General features: G+C 41.3%; 2 long non-coding RNA genes across 3 annotated transcripts; one reads left to right on the plus strand and one right to left on the minus strand.

The window, feature by feature from the left end:
* The first annotated feature begins 15,559 nt into the window (after positions 1-15,559).
* LOC128322887 (uncharacterized) lies at positions 15,560-19,196 on the plus strand. Its single transcript, XR_008306049.1, has 4 exons — positions 15,560-15,635; positions 16,386-16,530; positions 17,071-17,214; positions 18,697-19,196. It is a non-coding gene; the product is annotated as an uncharacterized LOC128322887 (long non-coding RNA).
* LOC128322886 (uncharacterized) lies at positions 19,000-21,268 on the minus strand. Of its 2 annotated transcripts, none has more exons than XR_008306047.1 (2): positions 20,874-21,268; positions 19,000-19,788 (listed from the first exon to the last, which is right to left on the minus strand). It is a non-coding gene; the product is annotated as an uncharacterized LOC128322886 (long non-coding RNA). The 2 variants fall into 2 exon arrangements; XR_008306048.1 differs by having other exon boundaries at positions 19,000-19,949.
* Positions 21,269-25,840: the final 4,572 nt, after the last annotated feature.

Here is a 25,840-nt window from a genome sequence, read left to right on the forward strand (position 1 = left end):
GAGAGAGTGGTGGCATCTCAGCTCCAGGCAGCCCTGGATGAATCCGATTACTTAGATCCTTTCCAGTCTGGCTTCTGGCCTGGATATGGGATTAAAACAGCCTTAGTCACCCAATAGGTCACCCTACGCTGACAGACAGACAGATTCTCCTGGACCTCTCGGCAGCTTTCAATACCATCAACCATGGAATCTGTGGAGGTGTCATGATACAGTGGTCCTGCTCCTACCTGGAGGGTTGTACTCAGAAGGTGGTACTGAAGGGTGCCTGCTCCACCCTTTGGTCTTTGGCTTATGGGGTGCCACAGAGATATGCTGTTTAACATCTACATGAAAGCACTGGAGGTCATCTGTGGGTGTGTCAAAATGCAGATGACACCCTGCTCTACCTATCATTTAAGTCAGCAGACACCAGGGAGGCAGTGGATGTTCTGAACCAGGATATGGGGCCTGTGCTGGACTGGATCGGGGCAAACAAGCTGAAACTTAATTCAGATAAGACAGAAGTGCTCTGGCTTGGTAAAACTGATCATAAGAGGAGTGAAGTAAATCTGGTCTTGGATGGGGTCACACTCCCCCTGAAAGACAAAGTCTTCAGCTTGGGGATGCTTCTGCACTGGGTTGAACATTGGGTGCAGAAGAAGGCACAGATGGCAGCAGTGTGCAGAAGTGCTTTTAACCAGCTATGGCGGGTATACCACCTATCTGAAGAAGTTGGATCTGACCTCAGTCACTCATTCTTAGGTGACATCCAGATTGAACTCCTGCAATGCACTATACATGGGGCTGCCCTTGAAGACAGTCCAGAAGCTTCAGCTGGTCCAGAATGCTGCTGCTCATGGGTGCAAGTCACTTCATGAGTGTTACACCCATCCTGTGGCAGATTCACTGGTTACTAGTCCACTTGTGGGCTATATTCAGAGTGGTGGTCTTAACCTTTAAAGCCCTAAATGCTTTCCTTCCCGCTCCTTTGAACTTTTTCTTGAGACGGCTCTTACTAGAAGGGTGTGTGAGAGATGAATAACTTGGAAATGCTTCTAGGAAGCGATCTAGAAAGGATGGAAATTACACACGCAATTCTTCTCCTCCAGGCACACAGACATGTAAGTGTCTATCCAAAGCGTAGCCCTCAAACTGTTTTCATTGTAAGAGCTCGTCCCTGGAGCACATGTACAAATAATGATGGAAACCCCTTCAGGCATGTGCAGAGTACTTAGACTGTAATATACACTTGGGGATTAGAGGGGAAATCATCTAGAGAGGTTTTGGGCTGCTGGATTGGCAAACTTGCAAGATCTTTTTGCCTTTAATTTACTCAATGCAATTGGCAACATGAAGCATGAGGCAGAATACAGCCACCACTGCTGAGAAGTAATCAGAGTTGGGTGGTGGTGGTATGTCCTTAGCATCAAGGTCACTACAAACCAGAATCCGAGAGACAAAGGAAAGCTAGGTCAACACTGTGCAGGTATGTGGCTGCTGCCTTGTGCCCTGCTGATACCAACATGCTTGCACAGGTTACAGCTAGCCAATCAGTACCCACATGATGGTCCAAACCCACGCTCCCTCTGCCTGTGATGCTGCCTCTTGACACCAACTGGTAAGAACTACAATTGCTGCTTAGTGATGGTGGCGAAGTACTATCTCCTCCTAACCCACCACACTGGTTGTTGCACTAACGGAGGTAAAAAAAACACATGTTCCCTGGGTTATTGATCTGGAAACCCTAACTGTTTATATAAAAATCTAATGGAACGTTCAATTTATTTATTATACAGGTTATGTATTACAAGAAAGAAATTGATGGTTCTATAGTGACAACATTCTGGTGCCTTTCATAGTAGGGGCAGGGGCAAGAGGAAGCAAAAAATGCACATGCTCCTACATATAAGTACAAAGAGGGCTCTTTGTCGTTTAGAATCAATCTATTGTCTAGAATAGGAACACTCTGGCGGGGAGGGGGGGATTCCCAGAGGATGGCATATTAGTTTGTTGCAGCACAGTCTTGCGGAACCTTAAAAATAACAAATGTATTTCAGCATAGACTTTTGAGAATTTCATCAGATACAAAAAGTGTTATCCACAGTTGTTAGATAGATAGATAGATAGATAGATAGATAGATAGATAGATAGATAGATAGATAGATAGATAGATATACAGAACTATGAACAGACAGATTTAAGCAAAAATGTGAGAAATGACTATGGAATCTGACACTTGGAATACCTGAGTAGGTATTTATTCCTGATTTGTCCTGAATATCCTACCAATCAGTTTCACTGAATCATCCACGGTTTTAGTACGAGACAGAGATGTTTGCTTCAGAAAGACCTTTGCGGACTTAACAACGACAGCAACAAAATAAAGTCAAACCATATCTATTATATTAATATAGAATCATAATAATTTATTACAGTCCATGACCAGCCAGCAATATAGAATTAAAAATAAGACTTACCTCATCCACATCTTTCTTTTCAGAATTTATAGGACAGCCTTCACTGAACATCAAAGAGATATCAGGTTTGCCATTGCAAAGAATATTCTCTGCTATTGGGACACTGGGCTGTAGGAAAGTCAACTCATTTCTCCTGGATTCGGAGGATAAACAGACTTGGTAGGAATAAGGCAAAGTCCCATCCTCGTAATTAGGTGGGAATATGGCACCAGTCTTGGAATGAGGAGCAGGAACAAAGCACTGGAGGAAGGTGGGATGTCTTGACTTCCGAAGTTTCATCATAATGGTCAATGTCACAGTCACAAGGAACAGAAAGGACACCAAAGCCAATGCCAATACCAAATAAAACTGTAGATCGGACTGGTATTCTGAGTCACTAGGCTGGGTGTTCATTTCTGGCAGCGCCTCCTGGAAGTTCTCAGCAAACACGAGGTTCAGAGTCACGGTGGCTGAGAGAGGAGGTTGTCCATTATCCTTCACCATGATAACCAGCCTCTGCTTCACAGCATCTCTCTCAAGCAATGCTCGGGCTGTTTTGATCTCTCCTGTGTGGGACCCAATGGTGAAGAGAGAGGGCTCTGTGGCCTGCAGGAGATGGAAAGAGAGCCAGGCGTTGTGTCCAGAGTCAGCGTCCACTGCCACCACCTTCGTCACCAGATAACCTGACTCAGCTGAGCGAGGCACCATTTCAAAGAAAGAGGAACCCCCAGATCCTTGGGAAGGATGCAGGATCTGGGGAGTGTTATCATTGCGATCCAAAACACACACCCTCACCGTTGTATTGCTGCTGAGGGGTGGGGAGCCTCCATCTTGTGCCTTCACTTGAATCTGAAACTCCCTGAATTGCTCATAGTTGAAGGAGCGCTGTGCATAGATGGTGCCAGTCTCAGAGTTAATGGAGACAAAGGAGGAGAGAGGCAGGTCCTCAATGTTGCTGTTGAGGATGGAGTAAGTGATGCGTGCATTGCGATCGAGATCTGGGTCAAAGGCCTTTACATGGAAAATGGACGCTCCCGATGGGTTGTTCTCTGGAACGCAGGCAGTATAGGAAGACTTTTCAAAGGCTGGGGGGTTATCGTTGATGTCCGAGATCTGCAGTGAGATGGCTTTGTGTGTGGAGAGAGGAGGTGTGCCTTTGTCTGTGGCTATGATTGTAATGTTATACTCCTGGGTCCTTTCTCTGTCAAGGGGACTATCTGTGAGGATCTTGAAGTAATTGCCTGATGACGATACTATCTGGAATGGCACAAGGCCTCTCAGATGACAAGTCACTTCCCCATTTTCACCAGAATCCCTGTCTTGGACTTTAATCAGAGCTATAACAGTTCCCAGAGCAACGCCTTCAGGAATTGGGCTGGTCACTGAAGTAAGTATCACATCTGGAGCATTGTCGTTCTCATCAAGAACCTCAATCTCCACATTGCAATGTGCCACCATTCCACCTCCATCGCTTGCCTGTATAATCATCACATAGCTGTTTTTGTCCTCAAAATCAACACTATCTACGAGTGTAATTGTTCCATCTTTAGGATCCAGGGTGAATATCTGCTGGGCATTTCCTGCGATTTTTTTGAAAGTATAATTGATCATAGCATTTGATCCCTCATCTTTGTCAACTGCTTTAACTTGAAGCACAACAGTTCCCTTGGATGCATTTTCTTTCAAGCTTGCCTTGTATGCTGCCTGAGAGAAGATTGGTGGGTTGTCATTTATATCAATAACTTTTACCAATATTTTGGCTGTCCCCGTTTTTGTTGGTTTACCTCCATCCACAGCAGTAAGGACCAAGTGGAGAACGTGTTCAGTTTCCCTGTCCAGTTGTTTCTGCAATATTAGTTCTGCATATTTACTGCCATCTTCACTCTTTTTAACTTCCATAATAAAATAAGGATTTGAGCTTAAATGATAATTCTGGATGGAGTTGATTCCAATGTCATCATCTTCAGCATTTCCAAGGGGAAATCGAGCACCTGGAACATTAGACTCAATCACTTCAACTTTTATATTTTCTTCTTGGAAATATGGAGCATTATCATTAATGTCTTGGATGAAAACATTTATCTGAAAAATGTTCAAAGGATTATGTGCCACAGCTTCTAGTGTTAGGATACAAGTAGATGACATTCCACAGATTTTTTCCCGGTCTATCCTGTCATTCACATATAGGTTACCATTTTGCTCATTCAGAGAAAAGTATTGCTTTTCCAAAGAGATTTCAAGCTTGCGTTCTGACAATTCTCTGACATCTAATCTTAAATCTTTAGCAAGGTTCCCTACAAAGGAGCCCTTTTCCGTTTCCTCCAGAACTGAATACTGAACCTGCTCAGATGCCACCCAACAGAACAAAGATAAGAATATGTACAGAAACAGTACTTGCCTTTTGATTATTTTCCTGAATTTCTCTGTATGTTTTACTTCCATCACTTTTATTGCCTGTGTTGCCTTTCCTCTTTATTTCTCTTGCCTTTAAGTTAGTTTTTCAGACCTCCAATTATTTTGTGTTATGGATGAAGGAATGTAGTCCAGATTTCTTTTTATTAGTAAACCTATGAGAACTGAAGAAGATGTCCTTTCAGGGCAGAGGTTTGAAACAAAGCAGTTTCACTTCTCACTGTGTGTAATAGAGAGATTCTGTTGCAAGATGTTCTAATGCATTGATGTTTCCATGTTGTCCAACAGCGGCTCTCTGAGCCTACAAGGGGAACTGCACCTGCAGTTTTGTACTTATAAAACTGCATAGTATTTCATTCAGATGTGAAGAATTATTCAAAATGCAGATATGCTTTTGCAAAAAAACCCAAAAAAACTTCCTTTTAAATGTTTACTGTTCTGTTAAAACATTTGGCGAGTATCTTGGTCTTAGTACCCAGAATGGAAGATCATGACTTTTAAAAAAATTTCTTTGTGAGGTATGCAGTTTGTATTATATTTCAAATTAGAAAACACAGGAAGAAGTCACATTAATAAAGACTATTAAGAGAAATGTACCCACCACACAGAGATACCTGCCAGAGAGACCGCTTTGTTAGACATGTAGACCCCCCCAATTAACCAGTTTTTGAAATGAGAAATGTATCAGAAAATATTGTAGGTCTTAATTTCATTTTGGTACCTACAAATTACCATTTTATCTCTCAGAATCTAAAAGTGACTTTGCTTGAAACAGTTAATTTCTTGTCAACAGAGGAGGAAATAAAAGATCTTTATTTTTGCATATACCAAATCATAATGTCTCTTAAGAGGAGAGGGAGAGACTTACATAAAATATTTTGGGCTAGTGATATAGGGGCAAGTATTCCAGATAAGACGTGTGAGAAAATACATGCTAGAAGGAACCAGTTTTCAATCTGTTTATCTTTGAGGGAGTCCCAATACAACGTTGGGTATAGATGTTACATGATTCTGCAACTATTAGAATACATCTGGTAAATACTTTTGAACTGCCAGAAGTACACTGCTAATATATTAAAGGAGATCTGTATTATGTTTGTTGGTCTTGCCCCCAGATTAAAAGCTATTAAGTGCAGGTGGCCAAACAAATTCAGCTGCCAATTGAGAGACTGAAGTTTGATGTTTTGACAATTAAATGATGGGAAGTGATGCTTTGAGGATATGTTCACCATTAACTATATATCTTATTGTTGCAACACAAATTTGCTAGTACTGGCTCAGTACTGGAAAACTCTTACCATGGTAAAGGAAGAGCTGTTAAAAGCACTTGAGTCTACACAAATAGATAAACGGACAGGGATGGTTTACAGAAGACATAGGCTTGCAGGATTTATTTATTTATTGTTTGTTTTTTAAAATGGCACCCTCTTATTATGTATTGGCATGTGATGCAGCATGGGGACCACAGTCATTGTTGAGAATCATGGAAAGCTTGACCCTCTGCCATGTATGAGTCAAGAGGACATGAGAATACAACTATCTGAGTCTCCTTGCCAAAAATATACTTCTTGAAAAAATATGCAGTATATCACTACAACTATATAAAGAGCCCCTGGTGGCGCAGTGGTAAAACTGCCGCCCTGTAACCAGAAGGTTACAAGTTCAATCCTGACCAGGGGCTCAAGGTTGACTCAGCCTTCCATCCTTCCGAGGTCGGTAAAATGAGTACCCAGAATGTTGGGGGCAATATGCTAAAATCATTGTAAACCGCTTAGAGAGCTTCGGCTATAGAGCGGTATATAAATGTAAGTGCTATTGCTATATGCACTTTGAATGTTCCATGAAAAAGGAACCAGCAAATAAGTAGTTCTTCCTTTTTCATACTGCTTCTACATTCAAAATCAAAGCTCATGTCTTTTCCCAATACAATAATAATACTATATTATTTCCAGTGTGGAATAATACACATTTCTCTCTCCTGGGGAAACATGCCTGTAGGCTTCCAGCAGCATCTGGTGGGCCACTGTGTGAAATAGGATGCTGGACTAGATGGGCCTTGGGCCTGATCCAGCAGGGCTGTTCTTATGAAGCGGAAAGGTTCCTTTTTCTAATATTACGTAAGAAGCATGAAAACAAAAAGGTATGCCATAAACATGAAGGAATAACAGTTTTATTTTGTTTCACTGGCATAACTAGTGCACAGGAGGCTTGTGTTCACTCCCTGCCCACTCAGTGCACGGCCCCACTGGTGGCATGGGCTGCATGCAACCCCCACTCACCCACAGCAGGTCATCCTAATCACCCTTCTAAATGTGCTCCAAAACCCTGGATTTTGGAGCATGTGTAGAGGGGTTATTCAGATGATCACCCCTCACATGCAATTACAGGGTGTGCTGAGAACATATTGGCGTGTCCTTTAGTGATGTCAGGGTAGGCACATTCTCAGCATGGCCACAATGGTATTGTGTGTAGGGGGCTGTTGGGAGCCATGTTTGAACTGGCTCATTGATGTAGATTTGTACTTAGATGCAGGTTATCCCAGCATATGATTCACAGGACGTAGTGGGTAACAGGTTCCTCTCTCTCAGCCACCATTTTGCATTTTACTCTACTGTGTCTCAAGCCACTGTTATGCATCTAGCTCCAGCTGATGGAACATGGAATACTAGTCAAGAATGAAGTAGACCCCACAAGTGTGAAGTTAGTCTGCCCATCTGCTTTAGAACAAAAGACTTGCATCAAGAATCACACACTAAGTTTAATCCCCTTTAAGTCTCATTAAATTTCAGATCAGCTGTTAAGAACTAAAAGTGCTTCTTTTGCTTTATGTCATGATGAATGATGGTTGGAATCCAGTATTTTGTTAAGCGATACCCCAAAGTACCTATCAGTGTTTTTAAAATGTAGAATGTTTCTTATTATTATTATTATAACTGGTATAAAATATACAGCATATAAACAGGTCATGTGACACAAAATGACACCGAACAAATGTTTCTAAGTAACGTTACAGGAATTAAGTCCATATTGTACTTTTAGTAGTTACAAATATAGGTGAACCTAGTTTATTTTGCACACATCTTAACTTCTGGTGAATAGTGTTGCAGCTAAACTTGGAAAAGAATATTCACCAATGCATTTAATAGAATTGATAGAATAATTCTCCGAAATATGCTCTTCAATTATACAACAAAAATGGAATGCAGCATAAAGGAGAAGGGGTGCCAACTTCCCAATTGGTGTGACTGAAGCAAGGACTGAAGGACAGAAGGAAAAACCTGCTGAAACTGCTGCCACCACTCTGCTAGAAATTCAGGCATAATACTGGTAAAAAGGCTATAATCCATACAGATAAAAAAGGATGTGCATTTACCAGAGCATGAGTATTTCCTACTTCTTCCCCAAACTGCAACACAAACTAAATCAAATGCAAACCAAAGTTTCACATGGATTAATGTAATGAGAACTCATTTTATGGAATACGATCATCAGTTATACCCTAAATGCCAAATCTAAACCCCAGCGGTGGCATGTCCTCAAGAGAACATTTTCCCATCCCTTTTGTCTCTCACACTGCGTTACAACATATCCTTGTTTTATAACATGGCTCCCTGAAACTTCATCTTAAAAACTAGATGAAAAGTATGGCATATTGAGGAGTGTGTGTATGTGTGTATGCACATGTGCACACACGGACACGCACACACACACTTTCATGAGTAGAGGATTAAGGCTGAGGGAGATAAAACCTATTCCCTAAAAGTCTGTTAAGCTAATTTTAGGGAGTTTTTCCCTCCATCTCATTATTTACTCATGACATTTGGGATGGAGATATCCCATATCTTAACAGATCATGCTTAACCTTAATCTAAAATCATCTTTCAGCACATAAATGCTTCCCCCTCTACCCAAACCTAGAGCTTCAGAATTATTTGAGTGAACTAGTTTATCACTGAGGTTCATCAAATAAATCCCTGTGCTGGCAAGAGGGTTGGACAAGAAGACCTTCAAGATCTCCCAACTCTAAGATTCAGTGGGCAGTACCCAGACTAACTCAGTACCCAGACTAAGCACCATTGAAACAAAAGAGAGAAATTAGTCATCAAAAGAGAGAAGTAAGTTTCATTACTGTCAATGGGACTTCCACTTGGTCATGACGAACTTAGTTTGGATCCTGTCCCTATGCTTCTATGGTTCTAATATCATCATATTATGTACAAAATAAGTTGTCCAGTGGGGGCCTCCACCAGCCTTACTGGCTCTAGCACTCCCTCAGTGGCTGAGGCCAGAGAGACTCCAGGAGGGGCAGGTGGCCAGGGAGAGTAGCCTGAGGAGTGGCCAGCCAAGACACTGTGGAACCAAGGAGCTGGGCTAAAGGGGCTGGGGGAAGGGTGGGGGCAAGTGAGGGAGGAGGTAGCAGCAGACAGAGGCACAGCTGAGGGGGATACGGGTGAGAGCAGCCTGATATGGCAGGGCGGAGGTCTAATTAGTGGGAGCGTTGGATGTATCAGTTGTCAGGACAGATTTAAGGGAGGCTCGACCAGTGAGGAGGGGCAGTTGGAGGTGAATGGTGGAGTCCTCCAGAGAGAGACCCCAAGGAGCCTGGAGGAGGGGGACTTGGATAAACCAAACCCCTTCCCTCAAAAACCAGGAGGCCCTGCCTAGGGGAGATGAGAAGGAGAAGTAAACAAGAGAACAGCTGTGGAGAGGCCAGTATCGTGACATAAGTATACAATGGTTTAATGATATACCTTTCTTTGAATTAGGCAGCTTACAAAATGTACAAAACAGGGAACCCTTACAAAACAGAGAGATTCATTAAGTGCTTTAGTGTCAGTGCTTTAGTTCTATGTATGAAACAACTGGAAGTAAAACCTTTTCTAGTGGGTCGCAGAATACAGTACAGGAATGTAGTTAGATTAACATTAACAAAATGGAGGGAACAAAATAACATTTAGTCTGGATGAACCATGTATGTTCATTAAGTCCTGCAAAATGCTTATTTTAAATGCAATTGTATACTACTTTGCATAGGGATGTGCAAAACGTTTCAGATACAAAACGTTTTGTACCCAAAACAGCCTGTTTCGGGTGTTTTGTAGACAAAACAAAACACCCATTTTCCAGATCCAAAAGTTTTGTATACAAAACAAAACGTCCCTGTTTCGGCTACAAAACATTTTGTTGTTTCGGACCTCCATTTTGTGGTGATCTCTGAGTCAGTCTCCATTTTGTGTTTGACATCTCTTTGTATTTCCCACCCTTCCACCCTTCTGATCAGTGACCTAAATCATAGGCTGACCTGCTGACAATTCCCTCCTTGTTACCCATTGGCTCTTTTGCTTCTTCCCACTCTTTACTGACCCCACATTGGCCAGGGGAAGGGTTGCTAACCCATGGGGTGCTGGGTTCTGCTGTTTCTGTGGTGTTCTGAGTGTAGATTCTCTGGTAGCATATGAGAGTGGATTCTTGTTTTTCACTGAAAATCTCATATGCTAGCAGAGAATCTACAATGAACACCTCAGAAACAACAAAACCCAGTACCCCACAGGCTTGTGGGTGTGGGAGTGGTTGGCACCCTATGTGCACTACACAACCCCTCACTCTGGGCAACCCCAGTGCCCCCCAAGTGGAATTATGGGGCTGCTGAAACCTCCATTATTCCCCATGGGAGAAATCTTAAAGACACGTAAACTTCAACAAATCACAAAAGATCAGTCCTTTGCCCAATTCCTTTGAAATAATTCTGGAAGTTTCCTTGCCCCCATTGGGCACTACCACCCACCACACTCTGCTCTGGGTCATCCCTTTCCCCTTGATTTGAAGCGATATATTTGCTGGAATCCCCATTATTCCCTATGGGAAAATTCTTAAAGATGTGTAAACTTTAAAAAAACTCACAAAAAAACCAGCCCTTTGCCTAATTCCTTTGAAATTTGGGTGGTAGCTTCCACCCATTGGACACTACCACCACCACCCACTCTTTTTGCCCTGGGACCCTTTTAAAAAATCTAAATCGATTCGGATTCGGAAAATTTGGCTACAGAACAAAACAGGGCTGATTCGGATTCAGAAAATTTGGGTACAAAACAAAACGGGGATGTTTTGATTCGGATACAAATCAAAACAAGAAAATTCCAAAATGCACACCCCCAACTTTGCATACTATGATAATTTGCACATTGAGATTGTACTAGCTTAACCCACGCATAGCATCTGTGTGCTAGTACTTGATTGCTCCCTTCACCCCCTGCCACAGTCCCCCTCACCTGAGCCATACTCCTCCTCCTCCATCCCGTTGCTTCCATCCCCCTCACCTCTCTTGGTCACTCCTCCATCCTCCAATGGCCCCGATAGCCCCAAACAGCAGCCGTGGTTGACTGGGCCCTTCCTTGCTGCCAATAGGCACTGCCATGGCCACTCGTCCCCCTCAGGCTGCTGACAGGCTTGGGCCTGCCCCTCACCCTTACTTCTTTCTCTCTTCCCCTACCTTCTTTTTCTCACTTTCTCTCTCCTCCACTCACTCTTCCCCTCTCTTTCCACTCTTTCGTCCCCTCCCTTCTTTTTACTTTCTCTCTCTCTTTCTCCCTCTCCCTTCTTGAGTTAACAGATCTTGTTCATCTTGTTTCCTCATTTAATTCACATAATGCCAGCCTCCTTATCCTGAAGAGGCTCTTTCCTCCCTTACAATCCCTCTTTTCTCAGACCACTGCCCACTATCCTTTTATATAGATTCCTCTCCTCTACAATCAAGAACAACTTCAGACCAGTAATAGTTGCATTCCAACTGACCTTAACCATCACAGGCTCCTCCCCTCTATATGCAAATTGAATCCCCACTGCCCAATCACCATGATGCCATAGGCTCCTCCTCCCTATCGGCATATGGAATCTCCACTGCCCAATCACCACGGTGCTTCTGCTGACGAACTCTCGCGAGATCTGCTACACATGGGATTAGCCATGGGTATGCCTTAGATAATTATATATATTGGTTGTTCTTTTTGAAATGTTATGAGCTGGATTTAAATTATCAATAAATGGTTAAAAAAATGGAAGGAACACCATGGCAGTACTTGCTTATTTTCCACCACCTAAATTTGGTATCTCAGATTTCAAAGGGCTGTCACAATGACTTCTTTGACATATCAATTAAAAATAAGATACTTCTATTAAAATCTGATGGTTGCATGAATGAAGAAGGATTCTATCAATCTATACCATAACACTGATTCCATTCTAGAAGGTCCCTCAAACCTCCCAAGTGGATTTCTGGCATGGGGGAAGAGGGCTTGCAGCAGGAAACAGATGTGAAGAAACTTCAGTATGTGCAGATTTCCTTAGATGCCACCCCATATAATAATGTCAAAATAAACATATGTGTTCAAGAAATTGTTTTCTACATCCTAAGGGCCAGTGATGTAATCGGGTATATACATTCTTAAACAACAATACATTATCTAATGACTTTCCAATCCGAAATCAAAGAGAACAGAATCCAAGGGAAGCAAAGCCAAATATCAACTCAACAAGCACAGACAAGGTTCCATGCACAATGTAAGAAAAACCGGGAAGACTCTCTGCTTTTTAAAACACCTGAGAGATGGGCATTTGCCAGGAAGATTAATATGTCAGAGACAAAAAATAAAAATCACAATAATCTAAATGTGATAACTCACCAGGACTATAATTGGGTCTCCATTGTTAGGAACTAAATCCTCATCAGACAGGATAGGATTCTTTATTTCAGAAGTCTCTTGATTGCTCAGAGTATTAGAATAATTTGCCTTAGAAAGATTAAACTGGCTTTTTCTTGAGTCGGTGGTGAGAGAAACTTCGTGGCAGTAGGAGTGAAGAAACGCTCGGACTCCATCAATACCCACAAACTGTGAGACAGGAACACCACTAAAATTCACACTTCCTGACTCAAACAGCTGTGCATTTCTCCAGCTGCGCAACTTAATGGCCAGTAACACAAAGAGAAAGACGAAGAACAAGCAGGAGACAAAAGCCACAGCAACAACCAGGTAGAAAGTGAGGTCAGACTCAGGTTCTACAGGAGCTGAGATGCTGCTCAGTTCTGAGAGGCTTTCAGGGATGTTGTCAGCCAGTACCACAGTGACAGTGACTGAGGCGGAGAGAGGTGGCTGCCCATTGTCCTTCACTAAAACCACCAGGCTTTGTTTGAGGGCATCCTTCTCCAGAAAGAAACGGGCTGTCCTGATCTCTCCAGTGTGGAGTCCCACAGTGAAGAGCCCGGGCTCTGTGGCCTTGATCAGCTGGTAGGAGAGCCAGGCATTCTGGCCAGAGTCCGCATCCACGGCCACCACCTTAGTGACCAGGTAACCTGGCTCAGAGGAGCGAGGGGCCAGTTCCACTCCAGTGGAGCCATCAGTGGGAGGGGAAGGATACAAGATTTCTGGGCCACTGTCATTCTGATCTAGGATGAAGAGAGTCACAGAGACATTGGAGCTGAGTGGTGGGGAGCCTCCATCCTGAGCTTTGACCTGGAACTGAATCTCACGAAAGTCTTCATAATCAAAGGAACACAATGCATAGACAACCCCTGTCTCAGAATTAATAGAGAGATAGGAAGAGATAGGGGTGTCAGTCATATGACCATCAATAATGGAATAAGTTATTCTGGAGTTCTCCTCCCAGTCGGGATCTTTTGCTTTCAGGGTAAAGACTGAGGATCCTCTTGGATTATTCTCCACGAGAAAAGGTGTATAGGCTGATTTTGCAAAGAGGGGAGGGTTATCATTTGTGTCTAAAATGTATAACCCTATTACCCTGACTGTAGAAAGTGGAGGGATCCCATGATCAGTAGCTGTGACAGTAATATTGAAGGCCGACACCTGCTCTCTGTCAAAATCACTGTCTGTCACCAAACTGTAAAAATTATCAATGGACTTTTTCAACTGGAAAGGAAGATTGTTTGGGATTGAGCATGTAACTTCCCCATTGATTCCTGAATCACTATCATGTACATTTAAAATGGCAACAACAGTTCCTCTTGGCGAGTTCTCAAGGATATTGTTCATGAGATGTGCTACTTCTAATTCAGGTGCATTGTCATTCGTGTCTGTGATGGAAACAACCACTTTTGATCTGCCACTCTGTCCTCCGCCATCTTTTGCTTGTACTTCAAATTCATAAACAGATGATTCCTCATAATCAAGGTTTCCAATAAGTGTGATCTCACCTGTTGTAGAATTCAGAAGAAACAGCTGGGAATCTTGTTTTGTGGGGTTTTTGAAAGAGTATTTCACTTTGCCATTCATTCCTTCATCTAAATCAATGGCACTCACTGAAACTATTGTGGATCCTTCAGGAATATTCTCTTTGACATTTGCTTCATAGACAGATTGAGTAAAAAGTGGCGCATTGTCATTTGCATCTAGAACAATAACTTTGACTTGCACAGTGCCAGATCTTACTGGATCTCCCCCATCAGTGGCTGTAAGAGTTAGATCAAAAACCGACTGCTCCTCCCTGTCCAAATATTTTCCCAACACCAGCTCAGCATGCCTGATGCCATTTTCTTCAATTTGCACATCCAAATTAAAATGGCTACTGCCTATTAGTTGGTAAGTTTGCACTGAATTTATACCCAGATCTGGATCTTGAGCTTCTGGCAGTTGGAACCGAGATCCTGGGCTAGATGCCTCACTGATTTCCAATCCCTGTTCCCATGGAGAGAACTTGGGAGCATTATCATTTATATCTGTGATTTCCACCTCAATTGCATAAAGCTTTAACTTACTCTCAACTATAACCTGGAAGTTTAAGATGCACTTCATTGTCTGTCCACAAATTTCCTCTCTGTCTATTCTCTCAGAGGTTTGTAAATGGCCACTGTTGTAGTTCAAAGCAAAATACTGGACCATACCTGACCTGGTAAGAATCCTGAGTTCGCGGTCTGAAAGATGCTTTCCATCCATCCCTAGATCCTTTGCAATATTCCCCACAAAAGAGCCTTTCTGCATTTCTTCAGGAATGGAATAGTGGATCTGCCCAGAAACTGCCTTCCAAATGAACCCCATGATTAGAAATTGCAGGATTCTTCCTTTGCAGATGCACAGCTTTTGTGTTTCTCTCATCCCTTGCAGTAAGATGTGCACCAGTTCTTGCTCAAAGAAGAGTCCTCTGTTCTGTTTTCAAATGGGAAAAAAATCACTCCTAATGTCTGCTCAAGTTTGATCTCTCTGTTATTTTGTGCTTGTGCGCACCAGAAATGCAAGGCTAGGCTGGCTGCATCTTCTTCCTGAATTTCTCTTCATTACTGGTGAATGGCGACACCCAGAGTTTCAAATGAAAACTGCAAATGATTTTCGCCAGGAGTGTAGTCATTTATGTTTATAAAAATGCTTTGGTCCTAAAACGGGACAGTTTCAGGAAAATCTCTGCCTAACTTTAGTGTACTGATTAATTTTTATTATTATTTTGCATAATTAGAATCAGTTCTACATGAAATTCATATTAAAATACAGCTAAAATCTACTTATGTTCTTATACACATTTGTCATTCACAGGTTGCATTCCATAGACCCCATACAGTAGCTCCATTGCCCACCCTAATTTGCAGAATGAATGTTATCTTCTTAATGTTATGTTGATTTCTTCCCATCAGCCCCTCTGTTGTATTCTATCCATTATCTTTCATGTTTTGTTGTTTGTCCCAGTGGGGATCCTGTAGAGAGTGTGGGGGGCGGAGTCAGAAAGGAAAACGGAGGAAAAGGAGGAGAAAATGAAGCTGTTTCTGAATAAACTCTCATTTAAAACTATGTAAGATGGCTTTGTGTTTGTGAGGGAATCAGCTATAAAACACCCTCCTTAAGTTATTGTGATATATTACACCTGCATGGGTATTTCTGAATTTCCAAACAACTAAAGAACTTTGGGTTTTTCATAATAGTGTTTGGTGTATCTGTTCATGTGATCTTTATTTAAGGATATATATCCCGATGCACGTGGAAGAAATAGGAGCTTAAAAAACCATATCCCTACAACAGTGCTTTATTTTTAAAAAATGTATGAGATATTTCTTCAGTTAGAAAAGGCCTGACAACTAATCCAGCATCCTATAATGTGAAAGAAATTAATCATGCATCTTCTACCAATATCCATGTACTCCAATATTATGGGCAGAATGTGGAATGAAAGCTATCCCTCTCAGTTACTAAAATTGTAGCGTTTTTGTAGTTTAGGAATCTGTTTGTAGTCTAACTTACTTGGGTTGTTGAGCATGCCCAGCAGGGTTCTTTGGTGAGCTAAGCATTCTCAGTGTGTTTCTCTCTTCAGTTTGTGAGATGGGAGCCACAAGATGGACGCTGTGAACTCCTTTGTTAATAAAAAACAACACTGTTTGGACCAGACGTGGTGACTATATATTACAAAAGGAAATTGCAAAAGCCTTCTATAGAGAAAGCTGTTTTTCACAATTAGGATTTGTATTCAAAGTGTATATATACTACCTGGACAAAGAAACAGCAGAAGCTTGCAAATTAGTTCCCTCATGTATTTTCTGAAAATTAGGACAGAAGCGATGTCTGGTGGCCACAAATGGCCAATGACTCAGAAAGGGTTATGAGAGAATGCAGGATGTGCCAGAACTAAGGCTCTAAATTTCTCCCTGGAGTTGATGAAATTCTTCTCATGCATCCACATTGACTTTTTCAGGGTAAGAACTTTTTAATTTCTATAGACTCGAAATGATTTGAAGTACCCATTGTTCCAGCCTCCTTAACATCAACTGCTGCAATAACAACTCTCTGCCATGCCAGTTCTTTATCAGTATTGGAGTGCCAGATGCTATTGTTTCATCCAAGGATAGTCTGATAGAAGAATCCCAAGAACCATCACCATTGCACCTTGCCAATGGGCAAACTGAGTGAATGGCACAGGACTATTGGAATAGGCTGGGCAGTGAGGCTGGCAAGATTCCCTTTTGCTCAATATATTTATCCTATTATAAGATCAGGGAATTGAACACAGGTCAAGTCCAGCACTCTATCCATTAGGCCAGACTGGCTATATCATTCATTCATTCAATTTATAAATCGCCCTTCCTAAAGTGGCTCAGGGCAGTTTACATTAAAATCAAAATAAAAACAACATTTAAACCAGATTAAAACTAAAAGTAGATATAATTAAAACCCAGGCTAAAAAGACAGGTCTCTCCTGAAGACCTCTAAGGAAGATAATTTTCTTATATCCACAGGGAGCTCGTTTCACAACCTAGGGGCAACAGAGAAAGCGCTATCCCAGTTCGCAACTAGGTGAACCGGTGGCACACGAAGATGGACCCCCTCCTGATGATCTTAATGAGTATGGGGGGATCTTGTAGAGAAAGGCACTCTCTCAGGTAATCCAGACCTAAGCCATTTAGGGCTTTAAAGGTAATAACCAGCACTTTGTACTTTGCCCAGAAACATATCAGCAGCCAGTGCAACTGTTTAAGAACAGGCATAATGTGGTCTCTCCGGGATATCCCAGAGATCAATCTAGCTGCTGTATTTTGAACAAACTGAAGTTTCCAAACTACGTACAAAGACAGCCCTACAGAACTGCAGTAATCCAACCTGGAGATTACCAGCTGGTGTACCACTGTTTTTAGGTCATTCTTGTTACCTGGAGAACCCAGTCCTCAAGGAATGGGCAGAATTGTCAATTCAATTGTAGCTGGTAAAAAGTGCTCCTGGCCACAGCCTCAACCTGAGGCACCAGGGAGGGACCCAGGTCCAAGAGCACTCTCAAGTTACGAACCTGTTCTTTCTGAGGAAGTGTAACCTCATCAGAAAAGGAAGTTCTAGCCTGTCTTGCAGATTATGACCCCCAACAATGAGTACCCCCGTCTTGCTTGGATTCAGCTTCTATTATCCTTCATCCAGACCATTATTGCCTATAGGCAGGCATTTAAGGGGCTAAATCCATTTCCTGATATTGATGACAAGGAGAAATAGTTTTGGATGTCACCAGCATATTGATAACACCCTGCACCAAATCCCCTGATGACCTCACCCAGTGTTTTCATGTCAATGTTAAAAAGCATTCATGACAGAATGGAGCCCTGAGGGACTGCATAGAGTAGCTCCTGTTTTGAAGAGCAACTGACACCAAGCACCACCATCTGAAATGAACCCGAGACAGGAGTGGAACCACTGTAAAACACTGCCTCCTTTCCCCAAATCCCTCAGGTGATCCAGAAAGACACCATGGTCAATGGTATCTAAAGCCACTGAGAAACCCAAAAGAACCAGCAAAGTCGCACTCCCTCTGTCAATTCCCTAGTGAAGGTCATCTATCAGGCTGACCAAGGCTTTCTCAACCACATAGCCTGCTCTAAGGCCAGTTTGAAATAGGTCTAGATAACCAGTTTCCCCCAAGACCACTTGGAGATGGTCAGCCATCACACTCAATTATCCATCACCAGGGGATCCAGAGCAGGCTTCTTAAGAAGAGGTCTAACCACTGCCTCCTTCAGATAAGGTAGTATCCTGCCCTCCCTCACTGAGGTATTAATGATATCTACTAGGCTAGCTCCAACAACCTCCCTGCAAGATGATATCAGCCATGTTGGGCAAGGAACCAAAGAACAGGTTGTAAGCCATACAGCTCCAAACAGCTGTCCACATCCTCAGGTGTCACAAAATGAAACGGATCCAATCTAATCTTGCAAGAGGGATTGCTGGACACCTCCCTAAGTGGCACTGCAGAAATATTGGGGTCCAGATCAGACCGAATGATTTCATCTTTCATGTATGAATGAGCTGTCATAGTTTTCAAACATCAGAAATACACTTGGCTGTAGTAGTGACGGTTGAAATCTGTCCTTTAATTTCTGCAGAATTTTCTCTAGGTGATTTCTGGGATCAGCAAAAACACAGAGTGACTCACATATCCTTGCTTTTTGAAACCATGGGCATACTTGGATGCGCATCCAAAGACAAATCTGAATGAAGATGCTGTCTTCCTATTTCATTGCTTTTACTGGGATGAATGTTCTTAAAAACCCAATTAGTTTGTGCAAAAGTATATGTATTCAGTCACTATTTTCCCTCTGTGAAATCTCTTTTAATCTGAGCAATTAAAAAAAGGATCTCTCAGGTTAAAATCTCTTTTAATCTGAGCAATCAAAAGCATAGCAGGCCATTTTTATTTTTATTTTATTTTGCAATTGAAAGTAAATCAGAATTGAACAGAAGGTGTGTTTTGGATAATCATCTGCAACAGTGAAAATACAATATTTGCATTGTAAACCACTATTGTATTACTGCAAGATCCCTAGAAGAGGGTTATCAAGTACCAAGTGTTCACATGATAAATAAAGAGATGTACTGTAAACCAGTCTTGAAAGATCTCAACATGCATTCACTGTAAGTCAGAACACACTTTAAAATGTATTATCTGTCCCTACTTCCCAAGGGAGGTGAGATGGATTGGGAGGCTAGAACTGGAGAGTGGAAGCAAGGGTCTGGAACAGAAAAAAAGAACTGGAATAGGAAATAAGAGCAGGGAAACGGGACAGAGGGTGAGGACAGATGCCTGGGTGCTGGCTGTAGTGGAGCTCTCACGGTAGAGCCATTTGACCACTGAGTACCTAGCTGATACTGAGGCACTTTTAAGGTGAACAGAAAGTGCCTCCCCTTCCAGGATCAAGTTGGGTCTTGTGCCTGCTTTCTCCTCTTCCCAAGAAAGCCCGTGAGAAATAAGGCCTCAGGCACCATCCAATTCTTGCTTATGAGGGTGATGGAGGACAGTCTGGAGTGAGGCAAGAATCCAGATGGGGGTGTCAGATTCAGAGGAGGGCAAGCTCCAGTTGTTCCTCAAGGACTTTGGTTTCTGAGGATCTTGGTTGGTCCTAGAGGCTTCTGCAGGGATCTGCTCCTTCTCCTTTTCCCTTTAAGAGGCCTCCTTGGGGTTGGGATATGGCTGGGTCCTGACACATATGAAGGGAAAGTCTAGTAAGTCAGGTTTCTCATCCAGGAAAATGGATCCACACAACCCATGTTACAGGTTCACTGCCACAACTTTACCAGCTTCCTGTCATCCATATGTGGAGTCAATGTACATGCCCTCCAGGCACAGAGGGATGGCGGCCTAAATGAACACAATCACAAATATATATTTCTTTTAAGCCTTAGCAGTAAGCCTCTATAAGGATTTCTTCTCTGCAAACATTTTGGCCTGGAATACATTCAGATATACCATCAGTGTTCCAGTGTTAACATGCCAAATGAAAATGGTTCCAAATAGGTAGTATAGGAATGCATCTTTCTGAATAGAAGGTTTGGAGCGAATATGAGCATGTAATGGCTGGTAGACCCCATAAACAAATGCCAGTACAACTTTCTAATATAACACATGATTGTTCCGACTGCACTACAATGAAAAACTATGGTTAACATTCTAAAAAATTTTGCACTTTGGGTCAGTGACATGTTTATGATCCCTACTGGAGCATGGAGAGTGGTCTAGACTCTAAAGGATCTTGCGCAACAATGTGCACACAGGGGATCGAGAGAGTTGCATGACAGTTCCTGGTGCATCTGTGCAGGCCCCCTCCAACCCCTTACACGCACACTTCATAGTCAGGATATCAGATTTTATTTTGAAATAGCACAAACAAATGGTGAAATGAGCAAATAATCCTACTTCAATATTGCACAAGATTGTGCTAATCGAAATGTGTGGAGGAACAGCCCTCTGTTCCTCCTAACGTTTTTACTGCTGCCACCAAGTGGACTTTTGGTACGGCTGAGTCCATTACAACAGCCCTTCACCTGTATCAAAAAATACAACAAACAAACAAACAAAAAACCCTCAGTAGTGTGGAAAGGCTTATAGGCGTGGGGTGGAGACAGATCAACAAACTTCTGATTTTTTAATATAACAAGCAAGTTTACTTTTACAAAAAATTGGTTCAATTAAAACATTACCTTTGCAGAAAAAAATACAAATTCAAAACAGTTATTAACAGAGCAGGTCTGGGGAAAATAAAAACCGGAAAAACGCAATCACTACCTGATTCTATACTGGGCCCTACTCTTGCTGGGCAGTCTCTTCTAATTACAGCACAGGTCTGGGGCTCAATCCAGCCTGGCTCTTCCTTTTCTTCTAGTGATTTCAGCTCGACTTCTCTTCTTGCTGGCTGCTCACTCTCTGCTTTCCTGGACTCAGTCTAGCAGAATTCCAGACTTCCTTCCTTCTTCTGCAACCTCCAGCTCTGACTGCCTCCAGCCAGCAGACTCTTTCCAGCAGACTGCTTCTTCTGCAAACTCCAGCTCTGACTTGCTCTAGTCGTTTAGGAGGGAGATCGATTGCCCCTGCTGTGTTGGCAGAGAGAGCAGGAGCAGCTCTCCCTGCCTTTAAGGCAGGAAGAGTCACTCCAGCCATGCTGCCAATGCAACGTGAGCTGATTTCAGTTCCAAATGGGGGCGCATCTGATGGTGGCTCCGCCCCTCCAGGACTCTCCCTCTCAAAATTCTCCCAATATATACAGTGTTTCTATGGTTGTTTAAGCTATCCAATTAGAACAAACAAAATTTCCCTCCAGTTTAAAAAAACTCCTTTCACTCCAAAAATCAACTGTCAAACTACAGGAAAACATGTTTGGACTCTTGACCCTTCCAGCCTTCTCCATGCACAGGGATTTGCAACCATAGAATCCTATTTACAATAATGAAGTTTGGGGAATATAATAAAATGTATACATCATTTATAATACAAGGGCTATTTGCAAATATAAGTTTGGGAATATTAACAATACTGGGCTTATTTACAGAAAACCAAGAGCTCTAGGCTCATTCCGCTACAAAATATCTCAGCAAAATTCTGGTGGATGAATTTTGCTTATGCTACTTCTTGCATCACATATCACTGATTTCCTACCAAATGAATTAAAGTGGCTCAGCTCCATCTATTTCACATTATTGGTACTGTGGATTGTGCTAACAGGAATGAAAGCTGTTTTGTTTTGGTTGTACAAAACAACCAATACACAGCAACTTTCCATGCCTTCTGTAAAAGAGAATGGGTTATTTCTATTTAACCCAAGCAGACCATGGAGTTTGGATATTACACTATGTGACTGAAATTAGTGAAAATAACTCTTGTATAAAGTGATGCCAAGCACTGAAGAAAATTAAGAAAAATACACATACAGCTTGATTCCTATATATGTTTACTCAGAAGACTGCCCCCCTGGGTTCAATGAATATTTTGAAGGATTTGGGGCCTGGAAAATGTAAAGGTGCTTACTTTGTCCTAAGCAACTCTGTGCAGGATTGCAGCTTCAAACTAAGTGGAGAAGTCTGAAGACAATATATGCCAAATAAATAGTCTGAGCATATTTGGTTATATCTACCTAGCAATGAAAACAGCATAATAGTAATGGGGACAGAATAAAGGTGTTCCCAGAGATCATAAGTATCAAGCCACCAGCCATATTACACTAGAGCAGGCCTGCTCAGCTTCAGCTCTCCTGCAGATGTTGGCTATTGGCTACTGTGGCTGGGGATTATGGGAGTTGTAGTCTAAAAACAGCTGGGGTGATTAAGTTGGTCAGGCCTGTACTAGAGTCTGTACACTAAACATACATTCCACAGTTATAAGCCCGAACATTCTATTCACAAACCAATCCAAACTGCCTGAAGTTTGGCACAGTGTGAGTAGGTGATAAGTGGCACCGTTTGTCCTAATCTAATGCTGATTCACTAAGAAATACAGCAGTTTTGCTGATTCATTAAGAAATAATCAAGATACAGCAGTTTTGTGTCTAAGAAAAGTTGTGTTTCTCTGTGTAACCCCACTGAGCCATTTTTGGAAGAGCAGTATAGAAATTGAATTATTATTAATTATTATTATTATTATTAATAAGTAGATTTTCCTTGCTGGTGACTTATTTTTGGCCAAGAATAACCTACTTTCTTTCTCCACCATGGCCTCGTTCAGTGTATCCCAAAATTTGGGTTAATTGTAGAATGTTTTGCTTTCAAAAAACAAACCAGTATTTCTCACATTATTATCCTTCAAAGTGTCCATTATTTCAATAGGTGATTAAATCCTGGTATATATTGCAGTCTGTCATGCACATTTACATGGGAGTAAGTCTCACTGAATTCAACTGATCTACTTCTAAATAATCGTGCATAGGATTGTGTCTGCTGGCTTTTGCAAGTAGATACTCAAGCAATTTGTGGCAAAACTGGTTTTGCAAATGTTTTCCTTTCCTGTTCTCTATTCATCATATATAGAAAATATATTTAGTGCAACAGAATAATATAAGAGACGCTTGTCAAATGTGTGCAGCAAAATCATCTTATCTATCTATCTATCTATCTACAATATAGAATTGAAGGATTTGGTTCTGTGGAGCTAAAGTGAATGTTTGCTAAGAAAGAATGCTTTACAATAGAAACAAACATTTTTCAATGCTAGATGTTCCAGTTCTATGCATCCAGCACCTCTCCTAATTATTTGCTGCTGATGCACGTGTTGAATTTCTGCTTGCCACTTTTGTACAAGGGTCCCCCAAAATGCCATAGACTATAGTAAATGTGTCGGCAGATTCTGTACAAAAGTGTAATAGCTTTCCAGTCACTGATGAGATGGACCTACTGCCACAGACATATGAGATAGGCTGTTCCCCCACCACAGCAACGTGTGTACTGAATGTCCAGAAAGAAATTCAACTGGTACAATTGCTTGCCTGTTACAGAAACACTTGATGAGTTCCTTCTGGTGTATTGTGACATTATACACAGCAGTAACTTCCCCACTTTGTCATGTAGATAATACAGCAAGATAGTGATGATGGTCACCATTAAGCAGGAGCCTGTTTTGTTCCTTTCCTCCACAGGCTCTAATGGAGAGAAGTGACCTCTGTGTATGCTCAAAGGTTGTACTCAGAAGTGGTTGACAGCTTTGAAAATTTACGATTTTGTAGACAGCAGGTAAAGAAACAATTAGACACAAATGTGACCAAAGATGCCACAGCTTTATTAAAGGAAGATGGTATATAAACTTAGCAACCTAAGAGCAGTGTGGAGGTGATATTTATATAATTCCTTCTTAAATGTTGCTAACGCATATTGGTATTGATAGCTGTTTGCAATATATCTGGCACTAGTACTCTGAACTCAATAGACAGTTTTTAAAATTTCTAATCTATCTTTCTGGGGAGAAGAATATAGGAAGTTAGTTTTCAGTATGAAATAGAAACTATGTTGATTCTTCAGTGAACAGCATTACCGGAGTGTTGTAAAATTATTATACTACTGCTGGTACTATACTAATGCTCTTCCTTATTTCTTCATGTCTCTATCAGTTTTCATTTTTAACTCACTCTGAGCACCAATTTGCAAACTTTTAAAAATAGCATGGGGTACATTGCCAGATTATTGTAACCCTTTTCCCCTTGTATAACCTGAACATAGTGCTTTCACTTAGCAAACTTGGTTAATAGTATTCCATTGATTCCTCTAAAGGATTAACTTCATTTTCTGATTAGTGGAATTGGCCAACTTCTGTCAGTCATTGTTGGAATCTTTCAAACAACCTTGTGTTAAGGTGCAGAACACAAGGTTGTATAAGATAATATAGATTTCTTAAGCACCCTAAAGTGCTGCAGAATTACGGAGGCAAAGTTTTAACATACACACAGCACTCACAAAACATATTCATGTTTCTTTACAAAAAACAACAACAAGGAAATTAACACACCAACAAGCCTTTGACTGAAAAGGTCAGGGTAAATTTACTGAGTTTAAAAATGTTGATAGCTCATCTTTTGGATATTATGGATATCATGGATATTATGGATACACTAATATTATTTGGTTTGTTTATTTATTTATTTATTTATTACATTTAATATCCCGCTCTTCCTCCAAGGAGCCTAGAGCGATGTACTACATACCGTACTTAAGTTTCTCCTCACAACAACCCTGTGAAGTAGGTTAGGCTGAGAGAGAAGTGACTGGCCCAGAGTCACCCAGCAAGTATCATGGCTGAATGGGAATTTGAACTCGGGTCTTCCCGGTCCTAGTCCAGTACTCTAACCACTATGCCACACTGGCTCCTATCAAATAAAATGAGTATAGCTCTATCACTTATTCTTATGGATACACTAATATTATTTTTCTGTCTCACATTTTAGCTGATGTGCTATTTTACTTGGTTTGTTGCCCCATGCACAATTATTCTGTTTCAGATAATATAGTGACCTTTCTACCTTGACATAAGTTATCATATTCAGTTGTTTCCTTGTTACTTACAGTGATCTATACAGTCATTTAGAGCAAGTCCTTTTATGTTCAGTCTCCAATTGTTTTATGAGATCTATTAATCCCTGCACTTGCTTTTCATTCTTTGCTTACATAAGAAGCCTTTTGAATGATAGCCTCTCTTAATACAGCTTTAAATATTTATAAATATTATCAAGAAAACTTACAGTGTACAATGAATTATGTGAATAAGTGAATAACATAAATGAACTGACTGAAGTAAATAACAGCAAAATAGCAGCAAAAACAATAGTAATATTGTAACCAGAGGAGGATCCTATGCAATTAAATCAATATAGACTGATTATGACTGATCATGATTTTTAAAAAGCATTTTAGAATATGGTCATCCATCTTAGCGTCATGAGTAAATAGGACTGCAGGGGATTATATAAATGAGAATTTTTCAGGGTTTATAGAGGACTGGAAATTATCTAGAGACATTTAAAAAATCTAATCAATGTATTAGGTTTAGCTAAAAGACTGGATAAGGAATTGGTTATATTTTTCTTAGATGTCAAGAAGGCTTTTGATAGAGTAGAACATAATTATCTGCAGAAAATCCTGGAAAGATTTGGGATAACCCCTGCTAACTGGGCAAAGAGGCACCTTTTTAATATGGTGATTCTCTTTATTTAGCAGGGGGAGAGTAACTGGCCCTATCCACCCCCAGCACAGTGCCTCCAGTGACTAATCAATGTATTA

This window comes from Hemicordylus capensis, chromosome 4, assembly GCF_027244095.1.
Source record: "Hemicordylus capensis ecotype Gifberg chromosome 4, rHemCap1.1.pri, whole genome shotgun sequence".
In the NCBI taxonomy this organism is placed as follows: Eukaryota; Metazoa; Chordata; class Lepidosauria; order Squamata; family Cordylidae; genus Hemicordylus; species Hemicordylus capensis.